Raw genomic sequence first — 23,074 nt, 5'->3', positions numbered from 1 at the left:
AGCTGATGGTCCAGCGTTTAACTCCCTGTCCAGGCTCGAAATTTCGGAATAGCTGGCAAGCTGTCACTTTGCAGCGGGACCTGCGATGTGTTGTCAAAGTTTCGGAAGTATCCTTTTTCCCAGTGTGGGCAGTAATGTGTTGTCTGAAGCGGTTCCCCATCAGGAATTCTAGTTCACTGTATTAATTTCGCAACACTCATTAAACTCTGTAAAAAAGACGAATGCTTGTTCAAATCGCCATTAATCAACCAGTAACTTTCTGTTTCCGGCTGAATGAAATGCTAACTTTTTTATGCTCTCATTCACCAGGCCGAAATTAGGGAGTTCAGAGGGGAAGAGAAAAAGGAAATGAGAGGCAAAGAGAAATATGACTATGGACTGACGGTAAACATAAAAGGGAATCCAAAAGTCTTCTGCAGGCATGTAAACAGTAAACGGGTAGTAAGCGTAGGCGAGAGGCGGATTCGGCCCGATCAAGGAGATCTACTCATGGAGGCAGAGGGGATGGCCGAGGTACCAAATGAGTACTTTGCATCTGCCTTTACCAAGGAAGAAGATGCTGCCAGAGTCTCAGCAAAGGAACTTATAGTTGAGATACTGGATGGTCTAAAAATTGATAAAGAAGAGGCACTTGAACGGCTGGCTGTACTTAAAGTCGGTAAATCACCTGTTCCGGATGGGATACATGCTCGGTTGCTGAGGGAAGTAAGGGTGGAAATTGCAGAGGTACTAGCCATAATCTATCAACATCCTTAGATATGTGGGTGGTGCCAGAGGACTGGAGAATTGCAAAGGTTGCACCCTTGTTCAGAAATGGGTGCACGGATAAACCCAGCAAATATAGGCCAGTCAGTTTAACCTCAGTGGTGGGGAAACTTTTAGAAACGATAATCCGGGACAGAATTAACAGTCACTTGGTCGAGGGTGAATTGATTAGGGAAAGCCAGCACGGATTTGTTAAATACAAATCGTGGTTAACTCACCTGTAAGAGTTTTTGATGAGGCAACAGAGAGGATAGATGAATGCAATTCAGTTGATGGGGTGTATATGGACTTTCAAAAGGTCTTTGATAAAGTGCTGCATGGTAGGCTTATCATCAAGAAAGGGACAGGAAACAGATTACTGGGGAACGGTTCTTTTTCGAACTGGAGAGAGTTGTACAGTGGTGTTCCCCAGGGATCAGTGCTCGGACCACTGCTTTTCTTGATATATATCAATGACTTGGACTTTAGTGCACAGGGCACAATTTCAAAATTTGCAGATGAAACAAACCTTGGAAGGGTCGTAAACAGTGTTAAGGACAGTGATAGACTTCAAATGACATAGACAGGCTGGTGGCATGGGCGGAGACGTGGCAGATGAAATTTAACGCAGAAAAATGCGAAGTGATACATTTCGGTTGGAAGAACGAGGAGAGGCAATATAAACTCCAGGGCACAAATGTGAAAGCAGTACAGGAACAAAGAGAGGTTCATGTGTACAAATCGTTGAATGTGGCAGGGCAGGTTGAGAAAGCTGTTAAAAAGCATTCGGGGTCCTGGGCTTTATAAATAGATGTATAGAGTGCAAAAGTATAGAAGTCAGGATGAAACATTATAACACACTGGTTCGAACACAACTGAAGTATTGTGTCCGGTTCGGGACACCGCACTTCAGGAAAGATGTGAAGGCCTTGGAGGGGGGTGCAGAAAAAAATTACCAGCATAATTGCAGGGATGAGGGACTTTAGTTACGTGGATAGACTGGAGAATCTGAGGTTGTTCTCCTCGGAAAAGAGACGGTTCTGTGGAGATTTGATAGAGGTATTCAAAATCATGAAGGATCTCGACATAGAAGATGGAGAGAAACTGTTCCCATTGGCGGAAGGGTCAAGAACCAGAGGACATCGGTTTCAGGTGATTGGCAAAATAACCAAAGGTGACATGAGGAAAAACTTTTTCACACAGCAAGAGGGTCGGATCTGGAATGCACTGCCCGAGGGTCTGATGGAGGCAGATTCAATCATGGCCTTCAAAAGGGAACTGGACAAGTACTTGAATGGAAAAAAATGCAGGGCTTCGGGGAAAGGCGGGGGAGTGTTTCTAGCTGGATTGCTCTTGCAGAGAGCGAGCACGGACTCGATGGGCCGAATGGCCTCTTTCCGTGCTGTAGCCTTTCCATGATTCAACTCAATGTGCATGAGGCGATGCAAAGGGAATAGAGCGTGCCGCAAATCGACACACCTCTCAGTATCCTCCCAAGCAATGTAGTTTAAGAGCAAATAATTCTGAAACGTCTCACTTGACAACTCAAGTCGTACACTCGAAACCAATTTGGTAAAGGGAGACTAATATTGGTGATTGGAAATATTTAGTGTGCAACTTGATATTGATGGACACCGGAGCAGAAAACGAGATTGGATGCACAGACGTGGTCTGAAAGGATGGCCGATCGGCTGTGGGAGGCAACGAACTTTTACACTGGCTGCATATCTGAACTGATAGCGGCTCGTTGGTCTAGGGGTATGATTCTCGCTTAGGGCGTTTCATTGAGTGATATGCGAGAGGTCCCGGGTTCAAATCCCGGACGAGCCCTCCTTTTAGTGAAATGTCACCAATTGGCTTCTGACATATTTTCAGTGTTGCTGTTGGTTGAACTGAATGAAATCCAGAGTATGTTTGAGCTCCAGTGGACTCAATGCCGAAGTTTCGTCGGCGCAACACACGTGAAGGAAATAAAATGTCTCAAGATGATGAGGAGATTGAAGCTGAATTTGGATTTTTCCCAATTCAGGCGGATATTAGATGACGGGATAGAAAGTCACATATCCAAGTTTGCCGATGACACCAAGATGGGCAGCATTGTAAGCAGTGCAGATGGAAATATAAAATTACAGAGAGGCATTAATATAATAAATGAATGGGTAAAATTGTGGCAAATCGATATCAATTTTGTCAAGTGTGAGGTCATCCACTTTGGACCAAAAAGGATAGATCAGAATACTTTGTAAATGGTGAAAAGCTCGAAACAGTGGAGGTCCAAAAAGATTGATGTGTCCATATACATACATCATTAAAATGTCATTGACAGGTACAAAAAATAATCAAAAATATTAATGGAATGTTGGTCTTTATATCTAGAGGACCAGAATACAAGGGGATAGGCATTATGATACAGCAAAACAAAGCCCTGCTTAGACCACACCTGAAGTATTGTATTCAGTTCTGGGCAACGCACCTTAGGAAGGATATATCGGCTGTGGAGCGAGTGCAGCTTCGGTTTACTGGAATGTTACCTGGACCCCAAGGGTTAAATTACGCGGAGAGATTACAGAAACTCGGGTTTACCTCGAATTTAGTGGATTAAGAGCTGATTTGATCGAACTTTTCAAAATATTAAGGGGAACTGATGGAGCAGATAGAGAAAATCTATTTCCGCAGGTTGGGGTGTCTAGAACTAGGGGACATAGCCTAAACATTAGGGTCAGGACTTTCAGGAGTGAAGTTGGGAAACACCTCTGCAAGCAAAGGGAGGGAGAAGTTTGGAACTCTCTTCCGCAACGGCAGTTGATGCGAACTGAATTGTTAATTTTAAACCTGAGATTGATCGATTTTTGTTAACTGAAGTAATTAAGCGATACGGAGCGAAGGCGATTATCTGGAGTTCGGTCACATATCAGCCATGATCTGTTTGAATTGCGGAACAGGCTCGAGGGGAGAAATGGCATACTTATATTCCTCAGCTCCTCATTGGTGAGAATGATTCTGCATTGGCCGGAAATCGAACCAAAGTCTCCCGCATAAGAATTGAGAATTCGACCCCTGAACAACCAACGCGCGCGTTCTTAATAGCGGCAAGTGTCCATTTGGAATCCGATCTGAACGAACATGCCGTTTACAGCTGCGGTGGCCGAGTGTTTAAACCGTTGGACTCAAAATTCAATTGAGGTTTTCCTGCGCAGGTTTGAATTCTGCTCGCAGAGCTCATGTTCAAAGATCACTTCAGTGCTGAAATAGATTAATTGGAGTTAATTGACCTCATTTACCTCTCTCCCAGAATGAGAGATTCGACAGCGTGGCCGGTGCTTTTAATTAGTGTCAAATCTTCTCTTGCAAGATTTCAAGAGCCGAGAGGGAATCTCTCCCAATCAGGAACTTAAAGTCTGCTAGTTTGCAAAACCTGACATTTATACTCTATTTTCTTTGCCTGCATCTCTCTATCTCTCCCTGTCTCTGTCTCTTGTCTCTCTGTGTTGTCCCCGATGGACTTCTCAGGCTTCCTTGAATGGCGAGAGCTGATCTAATCTGCAAGACCAGCAGAGAAGGGTAAATAAATAAAAGACTGAGAAAGTCGGAAAAGGGTAGGAGCAACCCAGCTGATAAATTCGTAGCTAATGTCTCCACATTCATGGATCTTCACTCTCACAGTGAATGAAAGCAGCAATTTGAGTAAAGTGTACTTATGGTCGAGTGTAAACTATGACGATGCCGAGACAGACGACAATGTCGTTTCAGAGCAATTCATTCCGTAAAGTGTAACTTGAGAATACAAGTCGTACATTCAAAACGAATTTGATATTGTTGATATGATATAATTAGTGCAGAACCTGACATTGTTCGATATCGTATATCGTACAAGAAAGCGGAATTGAATGGACAGAGCGTTCTGAAAGGATAGCGGATCGGCTGCGTTGCAGCAAAATTTTACAGTGGCTGCACGGCTCTGTTGCCAGTTGGTCTTTGGGTCTGATTCTCGGTCAGGCAGTTTCACTGGTTCAAATCCCGGATGAGCCCCGTTTTGTTCCCATTTTTAGTCAAAGATCACCAATTGGCTTCTCATTTCCTTTCAGAGGTGCAGAAGGCAGGTTTGACTTATCTCCAGCAGGGCATGTCTGAGCACCAGAGGACAGAATGCAGAGGGTTTGTCCACGTAACACACGTTGACGAAATGAAGATAATCTTTCAAGAAGTTGGACCGATTGAAGCCGTCACATGAATTTATCCCAATTCAGGCGATCTCATGGGCACAGAATACAAAAGGTAAAGGATGCTGCATTGTCCTGGAAACAAACTCATGGTTTCCCGCCGGCAGGCAAGGGTTCCACACTGAACCACCAATGCACACTGCACGAGTAGCGTTGGATACATGTCTAGAACATGCAGTCATGCAGAGTTCCCGTATGTCCACCTCCAAGATTTCACGAATTGCCTTTAAGCTGTACCTTAAATTCTGCTCAATCACAGAATTTGGAGATTTATACTATTTTTCTTTGCATGTATCTCTCTCTCTGTCTGTGTTTCTTCTCTCTCTCTGATACCCCCCTGATGGACTTATCCGGCTTCTTTGAACGGCCAGGTCTGGAAACCCGGGCGTTCCAGAAGGGTTTCTGTAACGCCCGGGTTTCCAGAATGTCGGATCTTCAGTCCAATTGTTGGATTTTGACGGGAGGGGCTATGCGATTTTCGTCTCCGTTTTTGGAAAATATAAACCCAGATGGGTTTTCATCTCCTCGGGTCCCGTCAACATCGGGTAATGGGAATGAACCCAATCTATCATTCGGTCTTAATATCTGTATTCTCATTGCTTAAGAAAAATAACGGGGTTACAGTTATTTTGAGGACACATTTTAGAAATTAACAGATAACAGACTTATTCGAAAACTAGAAGCACGTGGGATCAATGGACCGGTGGCAACGTGAGCACGTAATTAGCTAAAGGATCGGAGGCAGAGAGTCGTGGTGAACGGATGTTTTTCTGACTGGAGAGAAATGTGCAGTGGGATCCCCCAGGGGTCGGTATTAGGACTATTGCTTTTCTTGTTATATATACATGACTTGGATGTAGGAATAGGGAGTACAGTTTCGAAGTTTGCGGATGATACAAAACTTGGCAACTGAGAACATAGTGAGGAAGAAAGTAGCAGACTTCAGGAGAACATGCACAGACTGGTCAAATGGGCAGTCACGTGACAGATTTAACGTCGATCAGTGTGAAGTGATGCACTTTTGGAAGAAGAACAAGAAGAGGCAGTATAATCTCAATGGAACAATTTATGGGGGGTTGCAAGAGCAGAGGGACCTGGGGGAGCATATTCACAAAACAGGGCAAGTAGATAAGGTAGTTCAAAAAACGGATGGGATATTTGGCTTCGTAAATGGGGGCATTGAATTTAAATACATGGAAGTCACACTAAACCTTTACAAATCACTGGTTAGGCCTCAGCTGGGATGTATTTTATACTTCTGGGCACCATACTATAAAATGGATGAAAAGGGATTGAAGAGGATTCAGAGCAGGTTGGCCTGGATGATACCAGGGATGAGGGAATTCAGTTATTTGGAGAGATTGGAGAAGCTGGAATTATTCTCCTTGCAGCAGAGAAGGTTAACGGGAGACCTAATAGAGGTGTTCAAAATAATGAGGGGTTTTGAAAGAGCAAGTAGGGAGAAACTATTTCCTCTGGCAAGTGGGTCGGTAACCAAAGGTCATAGATTTAAAATATTTGGCAAAATAACTAGAGAGGAATCTAAGAGATTTTTTTTCACACAGAGGGTTTGTTAAGATCAGGAACGCACTTCCTGAAAGGGTGGTGGAAGCAGATTCCACTGGACCATTCAAAAGGCAATTGGACATGTACTTGAAGAGGACTAATTTGCAGGGTGATGGGGAAAATCTGGGGTGTGGGTCTAATTTGGACAGGTCTTCGAAAAATAGCCGGCACAGGTACGATGGCCGAATGGCCTCCTTCTATGCTGTAAGATTCTATGATTCTATGATGACCTTCTGAATCGTTGGAATTGATAATATTCAGTGTTGTGGAGCCAAAAAATTATAACCATGATATTCGGCTTCTCCATTCCCTTATGAATATCGCACATTATAATATCCAGGCGGGGTGGGACTGAATGGGGGATCGAGTGCGGAGATTGGAATGGAAGCCCAGCAGAATGAACTTGATGTCAACAGCAGGCGGTGAACCTTCTTCTCCAGAGAGGATCTTCATTTCAGTTCAGTCGGAAAAAAGTATCAAGAAAATCGGGTGAAACAGATACGGAATGATCCGGGACTGACAGCACATCCCTTTTAAACATAAACAGACACTGAATGATATGGGACTGACAGCACATCCCTTTTAAACAGACACAGACACGGAATGATCCGGGACTGACAGCACATCCCATTTAAACCGACACAGGCACGGAATGATCCGGGACGAACAGCACAACCCTTTTAAACGGACACAGACACGGAATGATCCGCGGCTTACAGCACATCCCTTTTAAACAGATAGAGACATGGAATGATCCGGGACTGACAGCATATCACTTTCAAACAGACACAGACACGGAATGATCCGGACATAAATCATAATTATGGTACATAAGTTTCTCTTACGTTGACTATAAGATTTACTCATTTTCCAATGACACGACTGCACACTTTGATTCTTCGCGACCTTCCAGGGACCCGACCTTCTGGATGGACTGAATGAAAAAAACAAAATTGAACACCACATCGACGAGAATGGGATTCGAACCCACGCGTGCAGAGCACAATGGATTAGTAGTCCATCGCCTTAACCACTCGGCCACCTCGTCACATGCAGAAGCTCACACAAGCTCCTTTATTCAAAATGGAAATACTGGCTATGTTGCCAAACTGAAATGAAAACAGGAAATGCTGGATATCCTCAGCAGGTCAGGCAGAATCCTTCGATATAGAAACAGAGTTGACATTTCATGTAGGTGACTATCACATGAGTATTCTATTACAACCCTGACTTGCGCCTTGCAGATGGTGGGACGGCTTTGGAGAGTCAGGTGGTGAGTTACTCGGCGCAGAATATCCAACCTCTGACCTGCTCTTTTCGCCACAGTATTCATATGGCTGGTTCAGTTAACTTTCTGGTTCATGGTGATCACCAGGATGTTGATGGTGGGTGATTCCTGGAAAGATTCCATGAATGAGGGGCTTTAGTTTCATGGATAGACTGGAGAAGGTGGGGTTGTTCTCCTTGGAATAGAGACGGTTGCGAGGAGATTTAATAGAGGTATTCAAAATCATGAAGGATCTGGACAGAGCAGATAGAGAGAAACAGTTCCCATTGGCGGAAGGGTCAATGACCAGAGGACATAGATTTGAGGTGTTTGGCAAAAGAGCCAAAGGTGACATGAGGAAAAACTTTTTTACACAGCGAGTGTTTATGATCTGGAATGCACTGCCCGAGGGGTGGTGGAGGCAGATTCAATCATGGCCTTCAACAGGGAACTGGATAAGTACTTGAAACGAAAGAAAAATAAAGGGCGACAGGGAAAGGGCGGGGTGGGGCGGTGGGGTCCAGCTGGATTGCTCTTGCAGAGAGCCGGCACGGACTCGATGTGCCGAATGGCCTCTTTCCATGCAGTAACCTTTCTCTGATTCGAATCTATGTGTCAGGGGCGATGCAAAGCGACCGGAGCATGACGTAAATGGACCTTTACATGTCCATTCCCTGATAATAAATTCTACTGCGATGCAAAGAAGAAATACATAATTATGGTACATATCTTTCATCTTATGCTCACCATAAGAGATACTTCGTTTACCAGGGGGCCATTGCGCACTTTGATTGACACTTCACCTGGATCACCCCTTACACTCCCAACACCTCCGTGCAAGAAACATTTTGGGTGGCAATTCAGACTTTGCTGATTTGTGCAAACAGATGTAAGCCAGCAATGCGGAAACGCACTTCTTTGGAAAGAAGATTTTTAGGTGAGGCGGCCAAAATAAACAGCTCCACCAAATGTGGCAGAGGGGGAATTCAAACCCACATGATCGAAAGATTGACACCAGCATCTTAGACAGTTCAGCTACTCTTCTACATACCAATCTATCCATTTCTGATGAAAAAGTTCGGAGGGCTGAAACCTTCCCTCTGGTTCTTTCTCCACAGGCGCTGCCTGACCTGCTGAGTGTTTCAAGCATTTTCTGTTTTCATTTTTGTAATTTCACAATTTCTGTTTTCCTGAAAACACCCAGTTTGACCCAAGGACAAAGCTCGCACTTCACTTTCCCCACGCGCTTTAAAGTGTGTCGTTTCTGAACAAAATCCCCTCCGCGCCGGACATTCAAAGGACCTTTCGCTCACGGCCAACTTCCTGTAATCGACACTTTTTCACCATTCCCGCTCTTCTCATTTCTCCTCATTCCTTTTCAATCGGACATTTCCACAGACCTATTAAGATCAAGCGGAACATTTCCGACCTGACTGCACCGCCCAGATTGCCAAAACTGCATCTTTCAGCCGTCATTCGCAGCTATGTCGTGCCGCCCGTCTCTCCCGCACATCAACTGCTCGGGGAAAAGCGCCAACGACCATGAAAACAAAACCCAGTTCTTCAGTTAACATCCCACGTGTCACAAGATACCCCATGGAAATTTCACGGGAAAGTATGCCGCTGTCCTTCCGAATGCCAGCCCTGCTTTCTTCGTGCTTGTCTCTGGAAGAGTCACGGAGATCGAAATGTATCGATTGGTTTCAAGGCACAAATGAACATTGGTGCGAACGGAACATGTGCCCCCGAGAAACATCGGTCGATGTCGAGCAAACATAAAGGCGTAAGAATGTGAAAGTAAATGTTAGAGTGGGCAAGGCCGCAGTAAAGTCTCAATGAAATGGATCATGATTGTGGAAGGAAGAAAAAGCTAGAAGAAGCGGCGGGTCTGAATTTTTGATCATCCAACAGAGACACATGAGAGAACAAAAACAGGATACGGACACAGGTGCTGGAGGCAGAAAGAAAAAGAACGAAAGAAGAGGAATGAAAAGAAAGTGACTTACTTGAGAGCGAAGAGACATTATTGTGTAGACATTGGCTGCAGCAGCTGGGTTGCACCTTTACTTTTCCTACCGTCTCAGTCATTCTTTCACCTTCTCTGCTGGTTTTGCAGGTTCGATCAGCCAACGCCGTTCAAGGAAGCCTGAGACAACACAAGAGACAGAGACAGGGAGAAATAGAGAAATGCATGCAAAAAAAATAAAGAGAATAAATAGAATCATACAATCATAAAATGGTTACAGCACAGAAGGAGGCCATTCGGTCCATCGAACCCGTGCCGGCTCATTGTAAGAGCGATCCAGTTGGTCCCACTCCCGCGCCGCTTCCCGGTCGGCCTGAATTTATTTCCCTCCAAGTATTTATCCAATTCCTTTTTTGAAATTCACGATTGAATTTGGTTCCATCACCCTTTCAGGCAGCGCATTCCAGATTATAACTACTCGCTGGTTAAAGAAGTGTTTCCTCATGTCGCCTTTGGTTCTTTTGGCAGTCACCTCAAATCTGTGTCCACTGGTTCTCGACCCTTCCGCCAATGGGAACAGTTTCTCTTTATTTACTTTATCTAAACCCTTCATTATTTTGAACACTTCGATCACATCTCCTCTTAACCTTCTCTGCTCGAAGGAGAACAGCCCCAGCACGGGGTAAATGCGGTCAATTAGCTTCAATTCATTTATTTGTGCATTCAACAGCTCTTTAAACATTACTGTGACATTATGGTAGCGCGGCCACGCGGTCTAAGGTGTTACATTTAATTTCTATAGAGGCGTGGGTTTGAATCCCAATGCTCTTAGAGTTTCTGCCAATGTTTATTTTGACCTGTTCACAGAAAACCCGAATGTAGTGTGATGGAGCAGAGGATGTGAAAGAAGCTGAAAGTGAAAGTGCAGATATTATTTTCATCACGGGGACAGGACACGTTCCCACAGGTGAGGGCCTCTCTCCTTAATATTCCTTCCAGCAGAGTGGGACGGGTGATCAAAGTGACCGGGCTCTTGCGGCGCGATCAGTCAGTGGGCGGTTCTTATATGACAGTACAGGGTCGGGAAATGCCGAGGTTGTTAGTTGAGTCTCATCTAGATCAACCAATCCTTTTCTTTGTGAACATTTCGAACGGAGCAGAATGTGCAATTGGTGTGTTACAAAATGCATCTAGTTATTTGTTCAGCCATGTGGTTCCTCCGGCCTACGCTGTTGTAAAAACAGATGAGATGTTTAGTTTTATTAGTTTACAGGAAGGAGGCTGCGGAATTGGAGCTACAAACCGTGATTTTGATCCATCTACAAATTATGGGATTTAACTGGAGCTTTAAACCAGCGGGTTAGACCGCTCAGTCACGATACTTTAATTCTTGCGATTTTCAGGAGCGACAAGAGGGTTGTTTCCCTTCTTTGATGAACATTCGTGATCCTGTTGCGGTTTTGCTGCAAAGTTCTAATTCCCACCGCCAAAATTGAGCCGTGAACTTCAACGGTAGTCAAATTGGAATCCACAACTTTGGAACTGCTAATTGGAAGTCCAACGTGCGACAGATTGCGCCACAAATCGGCTGTCGATTATGTGATTTCACATTACCCATTTGCTGCTTATGACTTTTTGCTGCGGTGGAGCAAGTGGTTCGAAAGCTCAGTGGGGATTCACAGCAGCTCCTGAGAAATCGACACAGCGACGCTTTCTCCAATGCCTCGTGATCTGTCTGTCTGTCTGTCTCTCTCTATTCGTCTTGCTCTCTCTCGCTTTCATTCTTGAGCTCTTACTCTCCCCGTTTATTTCAAGAAGGCTGGAATACAAAGGGGTGGAAGTTATGTTACAGCTGCACAGAGCTCTGATGAGACCCCATCTGGAGGACATCATTCAGTTCTGGACACCCCACCTCAGGAAGGGTGTGTTAACCTGGAGGCTCGAGGGGCTGAATGGCCTATTCCTGTTCCGATGCTCCAATAAATGAAAAAATAATTCAAGTATAGAGACCCTAATGTATAAGGGTATCCGTTCACCATTACTCTCTGCCTCCCATTCCTGAGCCAATTAGGTGCCCACGTTACCACAGGTCCTTTAATTCCACGTGCTTCTAGTTTTCGCATAAGTCTGTTACGTGTTAATTTCTAAAATGCGTCCTGAAAATAACTGTAACCCCGTAATTTTATACTTAAGCAATAAGAATACGGATGTTCCGACCGAGTGATAGATCGGGTTCATTCCCATTACCCGGAGGTGACGGGACCCGAGGAGGTGAAATCCCATCTGGGTTTATATTTTCCGAAAACGGAGACGGAAAATAGCAAAGCTCATCCCGCCGAAATCCAACAATTGGACTGAAGATCCGACAGTCTTTTCCATCCCCGGTTTCCAGACCTGGCCGATCAAGAAAGCCTGATAAGTCCATCAGGGGTAAACACCGAGAGAGAAGAAACGCAGACAGCGATAGAGAGATGCATGCAAAGAAATCAAATAGTATAAATCTCCAAATTCTGTGATTGAGCAGAATTTAAGGTACAGTTTTTTTGAAATTCTGTCTCAAGTCGTGAAATCTTAAAGGTGAACATTGGGCTAGATTATCCCTTACCTCTGAGAGAAGTAAACACTGCCTGGTAATTACAGCTCTTATTTATTTGACTGTTTCACAATCGTCGTGTAAGCTGGTTTCGAGCCCCCAGTGAATTTCACGACCATGCTTGATCCATAATTTAACACAAAGGGCACCGCGCAACTGTAGAGTCGATTGCGTAGGGTAATCACAGGAACTCTGCCAGAGTACATGTTCTCGTCATGTATCCAAAGCTACACGTGCTGCCTGCAGCCGTGTGTCCATTGGTGGTTCAGTGGTGGAACCCTCGCCTGCTGGTGGGAAACCTGGGGTTTGTTTCCAGGCCAATGCAGCTTCCTTTACCTTTTTTGTTCTGTACCCACGAGATTGTCTGAATTGGGATAAATTCATGTGCCGGCTTCAATCTACAACTTCTTGAAAGATTATCTTCATTTCGTCCACATGTGCTCAAACATGCTCTGCTGGAGATAAGTCAAAACTGCCTTCCACACCGCTGAAAAGATGTAAGAAGCCAATTGGTGATTTTTGACTAAAAATGGGGATATAACAGGGCTCATTCGGAATTTTGAACGATTCGAACTTCCTGAGCGACATTCAGACCCAAAGACCAACAAGCAACAGAGCCGTGCAGCCGCTGTAAAATTTCGCTGCCATGCAGCCGTTCCGCCATCCTTTCAGAAGGCTCTGTCCATCCAATCCCGCTTTCTTCTCCGATGCACGATGTAGAGCAATATCAGATTCTACACTGATCATTTCATATCAACAATATTTCTCGCTCTTTATTAAAATTGCTTTGAATGTAAGACTTGCATAATCAAGTAACACTATGCAGAATGAATTGCTCTAAACAACATAATCGTCTGTCTCGACATCGGCATAGTTTACATTCTACCATAAGTATAGTTTACTCAAATTGCAGCTTTCAATCACTATGAGAGTAACATAAATGGACATATGCAGTGCGTGTACGTACGAGTATTGGTGGCTCTGGGATGGATTTCTCGCCTCTGACACGGATTCGATTCGTGGACAATGCATGAACGTTTCGTGTTTTGCACCATATTAGGAAGATGAGTAAGCCATTGAGCTACTCGAGCCAGTTCCGCAATTCAGTGAGATCATGGCTGATCTGTGACCTAATTCCATATAACCGCCTTCGCTCCGTATCCCTCAATACCACTGGTTAACGAAAAAAATCTATCAGTCTCAGGATTAAAATTAACAATTAAGCTAACACTGTCGCTTGCAGAAGAGAGTTCCAAACTTCTACCCCCCTTTGCTTGTTGAAGTGTTAACTAATTTCACTCCTGAAATTCCTGACTCTAATTTTTAGGCCAGGTTCCCGAGTCCTGGACATCCGAACGAGCGAGAAGAGTTTCTCTCCATCAACACCAACAGTTCCCCGTAATATCTTGAAAACGTCAATCAAATCAGCCCTTATTCTACTAAATTCCAGGGAATACAACCCTAGTTTGTGTAATCTCCCCTCGTAATTTAACCCTTGGATTCCAGGTATCAATCTAGAAAAATTACACTGCACTACCTCCACGGCCAAAATATCCTTCCTAAGGTGCGGTGCCCAGAATTGAACACAGTACTCCAGGTGTGGTCTAACCAGAGCTTTGTATAGCTGTAGCATAATGTCTATCACCTTGTATTCTGGTCCTTTAGATATAAAAGCTAGTTTTCCATTAGCCTTTTTGATTATTTTCTGTACCTGTCCATGACATTTTAATGATCTATGTATATGGACCGCTAAGTCCCTTTGGAACTCCACGGTTTCGAGCATTTCACCAGTTAGAACGTATTCTGATCAATGCTCTATAGGTCCAAGTTGGATGACCTCACACTTACCTAAATTGAAATCCATTTGCCACAGTTTTGCCCATTCATTTATTATATGAAATACTCTCTGTAATGTTCTGCTTCCATCTACTTTGCTTACAGTGCTGCCCATCTTGGCGTCATCTGCACATGTCGCTCTCTATCCCGTCATCTTATATCAATGAGACCGACTGCACTGGGGTAAATTCACATTCAGCTTCAATCTCCTCATCATATTGAGACATTTATTTTTTCACCTGTGTTGTGCCTTGGAAATTTCCGCACTCTGTCCTCTGGAGCTCAAACATTCTCTGGATATAATTCAATTCCACCAACAGCAACATTGAAAAGATATCGGAAGCTAATTGGTGACTTTTCACTAAAAGCACAGAAAGAGGAGGGGTCATGCGGGATTTAAAACTGAGATCGCGCGCGTATCACATAACACAACCCTCCAAGCGAAAATCACACCCCTCGACCAACAAACCACTGATGCTGAAGCCGTGGAGTCATTTGAAAGGTGCGCTGCCTCCCACAGCCGATCGGCCATCCTTTCAGACCTCTTCTGTCCATCCAATCTCGTTTTCTGTTCCGGTGCACAGCAATATCAAGTTGTACATTAACTATTTCCAGTCACCAATATTAGTCTCCGTTTAACAAATTGGTTTCGACTGTACGACTTGAATTATGAAGTAAGACGTTTCAGAATGAGTTGCTCTGAAACTACATTGCTTGGGAGGAGACTGAGAGATGAAGATAAACAGCAAAACCTTGGAGTGTATGTCCACAGATCCCAGAAGGTAGCAGAACAGCTAGATAAGGTGGTTAAGAAGCCATAAAGAATATTCTCCTTTATTAGCCGAGGCATAGAATATAAGAGCAGTGGAGGTTCTGGTAGAAATTTATAAAACAATAGTTAGGCCACAGCAAGAATACTGCGTACAGTTGTGGTCACCACATTACAGGAAAGATGTGATTGCACGAGAGATGGTACAAAGGAGATTGAAGACAATGTTGCCAGAACTGGAGAATTTTAGCTATGAGATTAGATTGGATAAGCTGGGGTTGTTTGCTTTGGAACTGAGGAGGCTGTTGGGAGATTTAATTGAGGTGTATAACATTATGACGGGCCTCGATCGAGTGTATAGTAAGGACCTATTTCCCTTCGTAGGGAGGTCAATAATCAGGATACATCAATCTTAGGTAATCGGTAGAATGATTAGAGGGGAGTGAATTTTTTTTTCCATCCAGAGGGTGGTGGGTGTGGGGGTCGGAAAATCACTGCCAGAAAGGGTGGGAGAGGCGGAAACCCTCATCGCATTGAAAAATAAAAACTTCAATATGCACGTGAAGATCCATAACCGACAAGATTAGGGACGAAACGCTGGAAAGTGAGATGAGGCTCGGTACCGATTTTTCGGCCGGCACAGGCACGATGTGCAGAATGGCTTCCTTCTTTGGCATAACTTTCTCGGATTCTATGATATAATTGCCGTCTGTCTCGGCATCGCGATAATATACACTCGACCAGAAGTATACTTTAATCAAATTGATGCTTTGTTTCACTGTGAGAGTGAAGAGACATAAGTGTGTAGACATTAGCTGCAGCAGCTGGGTTGCACCTTTACTTTTCCAACCGTCTCAGTGCCTTTTTTTTACCTTTCTCTGCTGGTGTTGCAGATGAGATCAGCCTTCGCCGTTCAAGGAAGCCTGAGAAGCCCGTCGGGCACAACAGAGATAGAAGAGACAGAGACAGGGAAAGATAGAGAGATGCATGCAAATAAAATAAAGAGTATAAATGTCAGGTTTTGCAAACGACCAGAATTTAAGTTACAGATTGGGAGAGATTCCTTCTCGGGTCTTGAAATCTTGCAAGAGAAGATTGGACGCTCAATTAAAAGTATCTCTGATGCTGGGAGAGAGGTAAATGCGGTCAATTAACTCCAATGAATCTATTTGAGCATTGAAGAGATCTTTCAACAGTTGGGGGTTGCGAGCAAAATTCAAACCTCGGCAGGAAAACCCAAATGGGGTTTTGAGACCAAAGCTTGAACCACTCGGCCATCGCAGCTGTAAACGGCATGTTCGTTTAGACAGCATTCCATATAGGAGCATGCAACTTTTACAAAAGCAAGCATTGGTGGTTCAGGGGTAGAATTCTCGCCTGCCACGCGGGAGACCCGGGTTCGATTCCCAGTCAATGCAAGATCGTTTTGCATTCTGCACCAATGAGGAACTTCGGAACAGGATTGTGGTATTTGGTCTGTCGAGCCTGTTCCGCAACTCAATCCGATCATGGCTGAGTTGTGACCGAAATCCCTGTATCCGCCTTGGTCCCATAGCTCTAAATATCTTTGGTTAACAAAAATCGATAAATCACGGGTTTGAAATTAACAATTGAGCTCGCATCAACTGCTGTTTATGGAAGAGAGTTCCAAACTTCTCCAACACTTTGCTTGCAGAAGTGTTTCCTAACTTCACTCCTGAAAGTCTGACTCTAATGTTTAGCCTATGTCCCCAAGTCCCAGACACCCCAACGAGCGGAAATAGTTTCTATCCATCTACCACATCAGTTCCTCTTAATATCTTGAACATTTCGATCACATCAACCCTTAATCTACTAAATTGAAGGGAATACAACTATAGTTTGTGTAATCTCTCCTCGTAATTTATCGCTTAGAGTCCAGTTATCTTTCTAGTAAATCACACTGCACTCCCTCCAAGGCCAATATATCCTTCCTAAGGTGCGGTGCACAAAACTGAACACAGTACTCCAGGTGTGGTCCAACCAGAGCTTTGTGTAGCTGTAGCATAATGTCTATTCTCATCCTCTAAACATATAGGCCACCATTCCATTAGCCTTTTTGATTATATTCTGTTCCTGTCCATGACATGTTATTGATCTATGTACATGGACACCGAAGTTCCTTTGGAACGCCACAGTTTCGAATTTTTCACCTTTTATAAAGTATTCTGATCTATCCTTTTGAGGTCCAAAGTGGATGACCTCACACTTGCCTAAATTGAAATCCATTTGCCACAGTTTTGCCCATTCATTCATTATATTAATGTCTCTCTGGAATTTACCAGAATGATACCCGGACTTCAAGGGTTAAGTTACGAAGAGAGATTACACAAATTGGGGTTGCATTCTCCAGAGTTTCGAAGGTTAAGGGGTGATCTGATCGAAGTTTATCAGATATTAAGGGGAACAGATAGGGTGGATAGAGAGAAACTATTTCCGCTGGTTGGGGGTTTTGGAAGTAGGGGGCACTGTCTAAAAATTAGAGCCAGACCTTTCAGGAGTGAGATTAGAAAACATTTCTACACACAAAAGGTTGTAGAAGTTTGGAACTCTCTTCCGCAAATGGCAATTGATACTAGCTCAATTTATAAATTTATATCTGAGATAGATAGCTTTTTGGCAACCAAAGGTATTAAGGGATATGGGCCAAAGGCAGGTATATGGAGTTAGATCACAGATCAGCCATGATCTTATCAAATGGCGGAGCAGGCACGAGGGGCTGAATGGTCTACTCCTGTTCCTGTGTTCCTCTTCCTATGTAATCTGCACCGCTTATAACGCTGCCCATTTTGGTGTCATCGGCAAACTTCCATATGTCGTTCCCTGTCCCGTCATCCAATATCAATGAGACCACCTGAATAGGGGGAGATTCACATTCAGCATCAATCTCTGCATCATCTTGAGACATTTTATTTACTTCACATGTGTTGCACTTTGGAAACTTCAGCACTCTGTCCTCTGGAGCTCAAACATGCACTTTAATCCTACCAACAGGAACACTGAAAAGATGTCAGAAGACAATTGGTGAATTTTACACTCAACGTAGCTGAACAGCAAGAGCTTATTGGGGATTTTACCCCGGGACTCTCAGCTATTAATCAACCAAAGCCCCCGAAACAAGAATCATACATCTAGACCAACCAGACGCTGTTACTGACATCCTGAAGCCAGTTTAAAGTTTCGCTGTCTCCCATAGCCGATCGGCTACCCTTTCAGACCTCTTCAGTCCATCCAATCTCGTTTTCTATTCCGGTGTACAGCAATATCAAGTTGTACACTAACTATTTCCAGTCACCAATATTCGTTTCCCTTTACTAAATTGGTTTCGTCTCTACGACTTATATTATCAAGCAAGATGTTTCAGAATTAGTTGCTCGGAAACTACATTGCTTTGGAGAATACTGAGAGGTGTCATTAAAAAGAGGGACCTTGGAGTGCATGTCCACAGATCCCTGAAGGGAAGAGGAGAGGTGGTTAAGGTGGTTAAAGAGGTATAAAGGATACTTTGCTTTATAAGCCGAGGCATAGAATGTAAGAGCAGGGAGGTTATTCTGGAACTGAATAAAACACAAGTTCCGCTACAGCTGGAGTATTGCGTACAGTTTTGGTCACCACATTACAGGAAAGATGGGACTACACTCGAAATGGTACAGAGATTTACGACGATGTTGCGAAGAGTGGAGAATTTTGGCTATGAGGATAGATTGGATAGGCTGAGGTTGTTTTCTCTGGAACCGACGAGGCTGAGGCGAGATTTAATTGAGGTGTATAAAATTATCACGGGCCTCGATAGAGTGGATAGGAAGGACCTGATTCACGTAGCAGAGAGTTCAATAAAAAGGGTCATAGATTTAAGGTAATTGGTAGAAGGATTAGAGTGGAGCAGAGGGGAATTTTGTTCCACCCAGCGGGTGGTGGGGGTCTGGAACTCACTGCCTGAGAGGGTGGGAGAAGCAGAAACCCTCATCGGGTTTAAAAAGCACATCAATATGCACTTGAAGAGCCGTAACCGACAAGACTACGGACTAAACGCTGGTAAATCGGGTGATGCTGGATATCTCTTTTCCGGCCGGTACAAACATGATGGGCCGAATGGCCTCCGCTAACGTAAATTTTAATGATTCTATGATATGTTTTGCCGTCTGTCTCGGCATGGTGATAACATACACTCTCCCATAAGTATACTTTAATCAAATTGGTGCTTTGTTTTACTGTGAGAGCGAAGAGATCTTAATGTTTAGACATTGACTGCAGCAGCTGGGTTGCACCTTTACTTTTCCAACCGTCTCAACCTTTCTTTAACCTTCTCTGCTGGTGTTGCAGGATCGATCAGCCGTCGCCGTTCACGGAAGCCTGAGAAGTCCATTAGAGGACAACACATGAGACAGAGACAGGGAGAGATGGAGAAATGCATGCAAAGAAAATAAAGAGTATAAACAGAATCATAGAATCATAAAATGGTTATAGCAGAGAGGGAGGCCATTCTGCCCATCGAGCTCGTGCCGGCTCGTTGTTAAAGCAATCAAGATCGTCCCATTCCCCCGCTCCTTCCCGTTAGCCCTGAATTTATTTCCCTTCAAGTATTTATCCAATTCCTTTTTGAAAGCCACCTTTCAATCAGCGCATTCCAGATTATAACTACTCGCTGGGTAAAGAACTGTTTCCTCATATCGCCTTTGGTTCTTTTGCCAATCACCTTAAATCTGTGTCCTCTGGTTCTCGACCCTTCCGCCAATGGGAACAGTTTCTCTTTATTTATTTATCTCAACCCTTCATGATTTTGAACACTTCGATCAAATCTCCTCTTAACGTTCTCTGCTCGAAGGAGAACAACCCCAGCACCGGCTAAATGCGGTCAATTAGCTTCAATTCATTTATTGGAGCATTAAACAGCTCTTTAAACATGACTGTGACATTATGGTAGCGCGGCCTTGCGGTCGAAGGTGTTAAATTTAATTTCTATGGAGGCGTGGGTTTGAATCCCACTGCTGTTAGAATTTCTGCCAGTGTTTATTTTGACCTGTTCACAGAAAACCCGATTGTAGTGCGATGGAGCAGAGGATGTGAAAGAAGCTGAAAGTGAACGTGCAGATATTAGTTTCATCACGGGGACAGGACACGTTTCTCACCTTAAGATTCTTTGCAGCAGAGGAGGAGAGGTGATCAAAGTGACCGGGCTCTAGCAGCGCAATCAGTCAGTGCGCGGTCCTTATATGAACGTACAAGGTCGGGAAATGGCGAGGTTGTTAGTCGAGTCTCACCTAGATCAACAAATCCTTTTCCTTGTGAACATTTCGAACGGAGCTGAACGTATAATTGAGGTGTTCCAAAATGCATCAATTATTTGTATCGCCACGTGGTTCCTCTTGTTGCAATATCAGATGTGATATTTCGTGTTATTAGTTTACAGGAGGGAGGCTGCGGTATTGGAGCCGCAAACTATGATTTTGATCCATCAACAAATTATGGAATTTAGCTTGAGCTTTCACCCTGCGCGTTCGACCGCTCAGTCACGATACTTTCCATCTTGCGATCTTCAGGAGCTACTTTCACAGGAATAGAATTACTGCAAGCAAGAATTCTACCCCTCAAGCACCAATGCTCGCAGACAGCAGGGTGCATGTGTCCAGTTGGAAACCTGACTGAAGGAACATGCAGTCTGACAGAGCCGGAGGTCCAGCAGATTGACTTTTGCGGTGAGCAGATGATGTGCCTCCATCTTGAGAGTGTTTCGCCAATCCAGCTCAGAGAGGATTAAGCATTATAAATTCGGGTGGGACTGGAGCCACTTGTATAAGATGAAGTGCAGGAGGTTGTACCCCTTCCTTTACCAACATGAATGATCCTGTTGCTGTTTTGCTGCAAAATTTCACTTCCCAGCGCCGAAATCACCGAACCCTGAACTAAAATTCAACGATGGTGAGATTCGGACACACCACCTTTGCAGTGATTTGAAGAAGTCCCACGTGCTATCCATGGCACCACAAATCGGCTATCGATTAGGTTATTTCACGTTACCCATATGCTGCTTTGGAACTTTTGCTGCGGTGCAGCAACTGGTTGAAAAGCTCAGTGGGGATTCATAGCGCTCCTGAGAAATCGACACAGGGACGGTTTGTGCAATGCATAGTCCTCTCTCTCGCTCCCATTTGCTCACTCTCGCTTTCTCTCTTGAGCTCTGACTCTCCCCGTTTATCTCAAGAGGGCTGGAAAACAAGGGGTGGATGTTATGTTACAGCTGCACAGAGCTCTGGTGAGACCCCATCTGGAGGATTGCATTCAGTTCCGGGCACACACCTCAGGAAGGATGCTCGAGGGGCTGAATGGCCTACTCATGTTCCCAAGTTCCAATGAATGGAACAATAATTCAAGTATAGAGACCCTAATGTCTCAGGATGAGTGAGTGAAGAATGTTTTCTGTTTGAAGTACTGATTTCATTAATTGAATACTCCCAGTGTCCTACCTCATTGCAGCCCAGGCCGGACAAACTGCTCGCACAAAGTGGCATTTTCTGATTCGATCACGCTGCGTTTTGACGTTGAGTCAGATGTCTGTCTGTCTATCTGTCTGTCTGTTTATCCGTCTGATTGGGTCTCGGCCTCAATCTCAGGCCAGGCTTTTTGTTTGCTGGCTGCAGGCCTCGCTCCCCGACTGACTGAACAACTGCCGGGCCGTGTGTCAGAATCAATGACTGTGACTGACTGTCTGCCCATTTATGGCCACATTTCTGAGTTCCTGCCTTCGCTCTGTGTCGCAGGCCTGTCTCTGTCCCTTAGGATCACAACACACCCACAAGCTTCACGACTGAACGCAGGTTTGGTCAGTCTGTCCTCGCAGGTCCTTCGGAAGCTAATGATTTTGAACTGAATTATTTTTCCTGAGTGACTTGTGAAGTTTTGTTCAGTGATATGTTTGCGAAAGAGAACGGAGGAAATAGTTAGTGTGCAACTCGACATTTCTCTACATCGGAATAGAAAACGTGATTGGATGGATAGAAGAGGTCTGAAAGGATGGCCGATCGGCCGTGGGTGGCACCGAATTCTGCAGTGGCTGCAGTGGTTCATTACCGGTAATGAAAATGAGGTAATATACTACCACAAGCTGCCGCTGAAAATCATTCAATTTCCTATACTTGACCAACCGAATCAAATGAAGCTGCTGGGAAAGATACAAGACAACGCCGGTCTATCGGACATCGTTGGAAGCAACTGGCAGTTTAAAGTAGCATCTACAGCCATGCAAGTACTGCCATGTGCCGCTGCGATCGCCGAGTGGTTGAAGCGTTAAATTCAAGATCAAAAGGAGTTTTCCTTCGCAGGTTTGATTTCTGCTCGCTGAATTATTGTTTAAAGATCCGTTCAATGCTCAAATGAATGAACTGGATCTAACTCACTTCATTTATCTCTCTCAGAGCATGAGAGATACTCGAGCATGGCCGGCGCTTTTAATTGGGTGCCCAATGTACTCTTGCAAAATTCAAATACGCAAGAAAGAATCTTGCCCAATCTGCAACTAAAATTCTGCTACTTTGCAGAACCACCCATTTATAAGCGACTTTATTTACATGAATCTCTCTATCTCTCCTTGTCTCTTGTCTCGATGTTGTCCCCTGATGGACTTTTCAGGCTTCCTGGAACGGTAAAGGCTGATCTAACCTGCAACACCAGCAGGGAAAGGTAAAGGAAAAAAAGACTGAGACGGTCGGAAAAGTAAAGGTGCAACCCAGCTGATAAATTCGTAGCTAATGTCTCCACATTTTTGTCTCTTCGCCCTCACAGTGAAAGAAAGCAGCAATGTGAGTAAAAGATACTGATGGTAGCTTGTATACTCTGAAGATGCCGAGACAGATGCCAATGCAGCTTCAGATTAACTAATTCTGAAAAGTATTATTTGAAAAATCAAGGCGTACATTGTAAACGAATTTAGTAAAGAGAGGCTAATATTGGTGACTGGAAATAGGTCGTGTACAACTTGATATTGCTGTACATAGGAATAGAAAACGAGATTGGGTGGACAGAAGCGGTTGGAAAGGATAGCCGATCGGCTGAAGACTATGGTGAAATTTTAGACCGGCTGCAGGGCTTTCTAGCAAGC

General features: G+C 44.2%; 3 non-coding genes across 3 annotated transcripts; 2 read left to right on the top strand and 1 right to left on the bottom strand.

Moving 5' to 3' along the window:
• The first annotated feature begins 2,485 nt into the window (after positions 1-2,485).
• On the top strand, positions 2,486-2,574 carry trnap-agg (transfer RNA proline (anticodon AGG)). Its single transcript is given in 2 exon segments — positions 2,486-2,521; positions 2,539-2,574. It is a non-coding gene; the product is annotated as a tRNA-Pro (tRNA).
• A 4,922-nt stretch (positions 2,575-7,496) lies between these two features.
• Positions 7,497-7,578, bottom strand: trnas-acu (transfer RNA serine (anticodon ACU)). The gene has a single exon. It is a non-coding gene; the product is annotated as a tRNA-Ser (tRNA).
• An 8,730-nt stretch (positions 7,579-16,308) lies between these two features.
• trnag-gcc (transfer RNA glycine (anticodon GCC)) lies at positions 16,309-16,379 on the top strand. The gene has a single exon. It is a non-coding gene; the product is annotated as a tRNA-Gly (tRNA).
• Positions 16,380-23,074: the final 6,695 nt, after the last annotated feature.

This window comes from Heptranchias perlo, chromosome 20 (genome assembly GCF_035084215.1).
Source record: "Heptranchias perlo isolate sHepPer1 chromosome 20, sHepPer1.hap1, whole genome shotgun sequence".
Classification (NCBI taxonomy): Eukaryota; Metazoa; Chordata; class Chondrichthyes; order Hexanchiformes; family Hexanchidae; genus Heptranchias; species Heptranchias perlo.
Note: the sequence above shows the minus strand (reverse complement) of the source record. Positions and strands in the feature narration are given on the sequence as shown.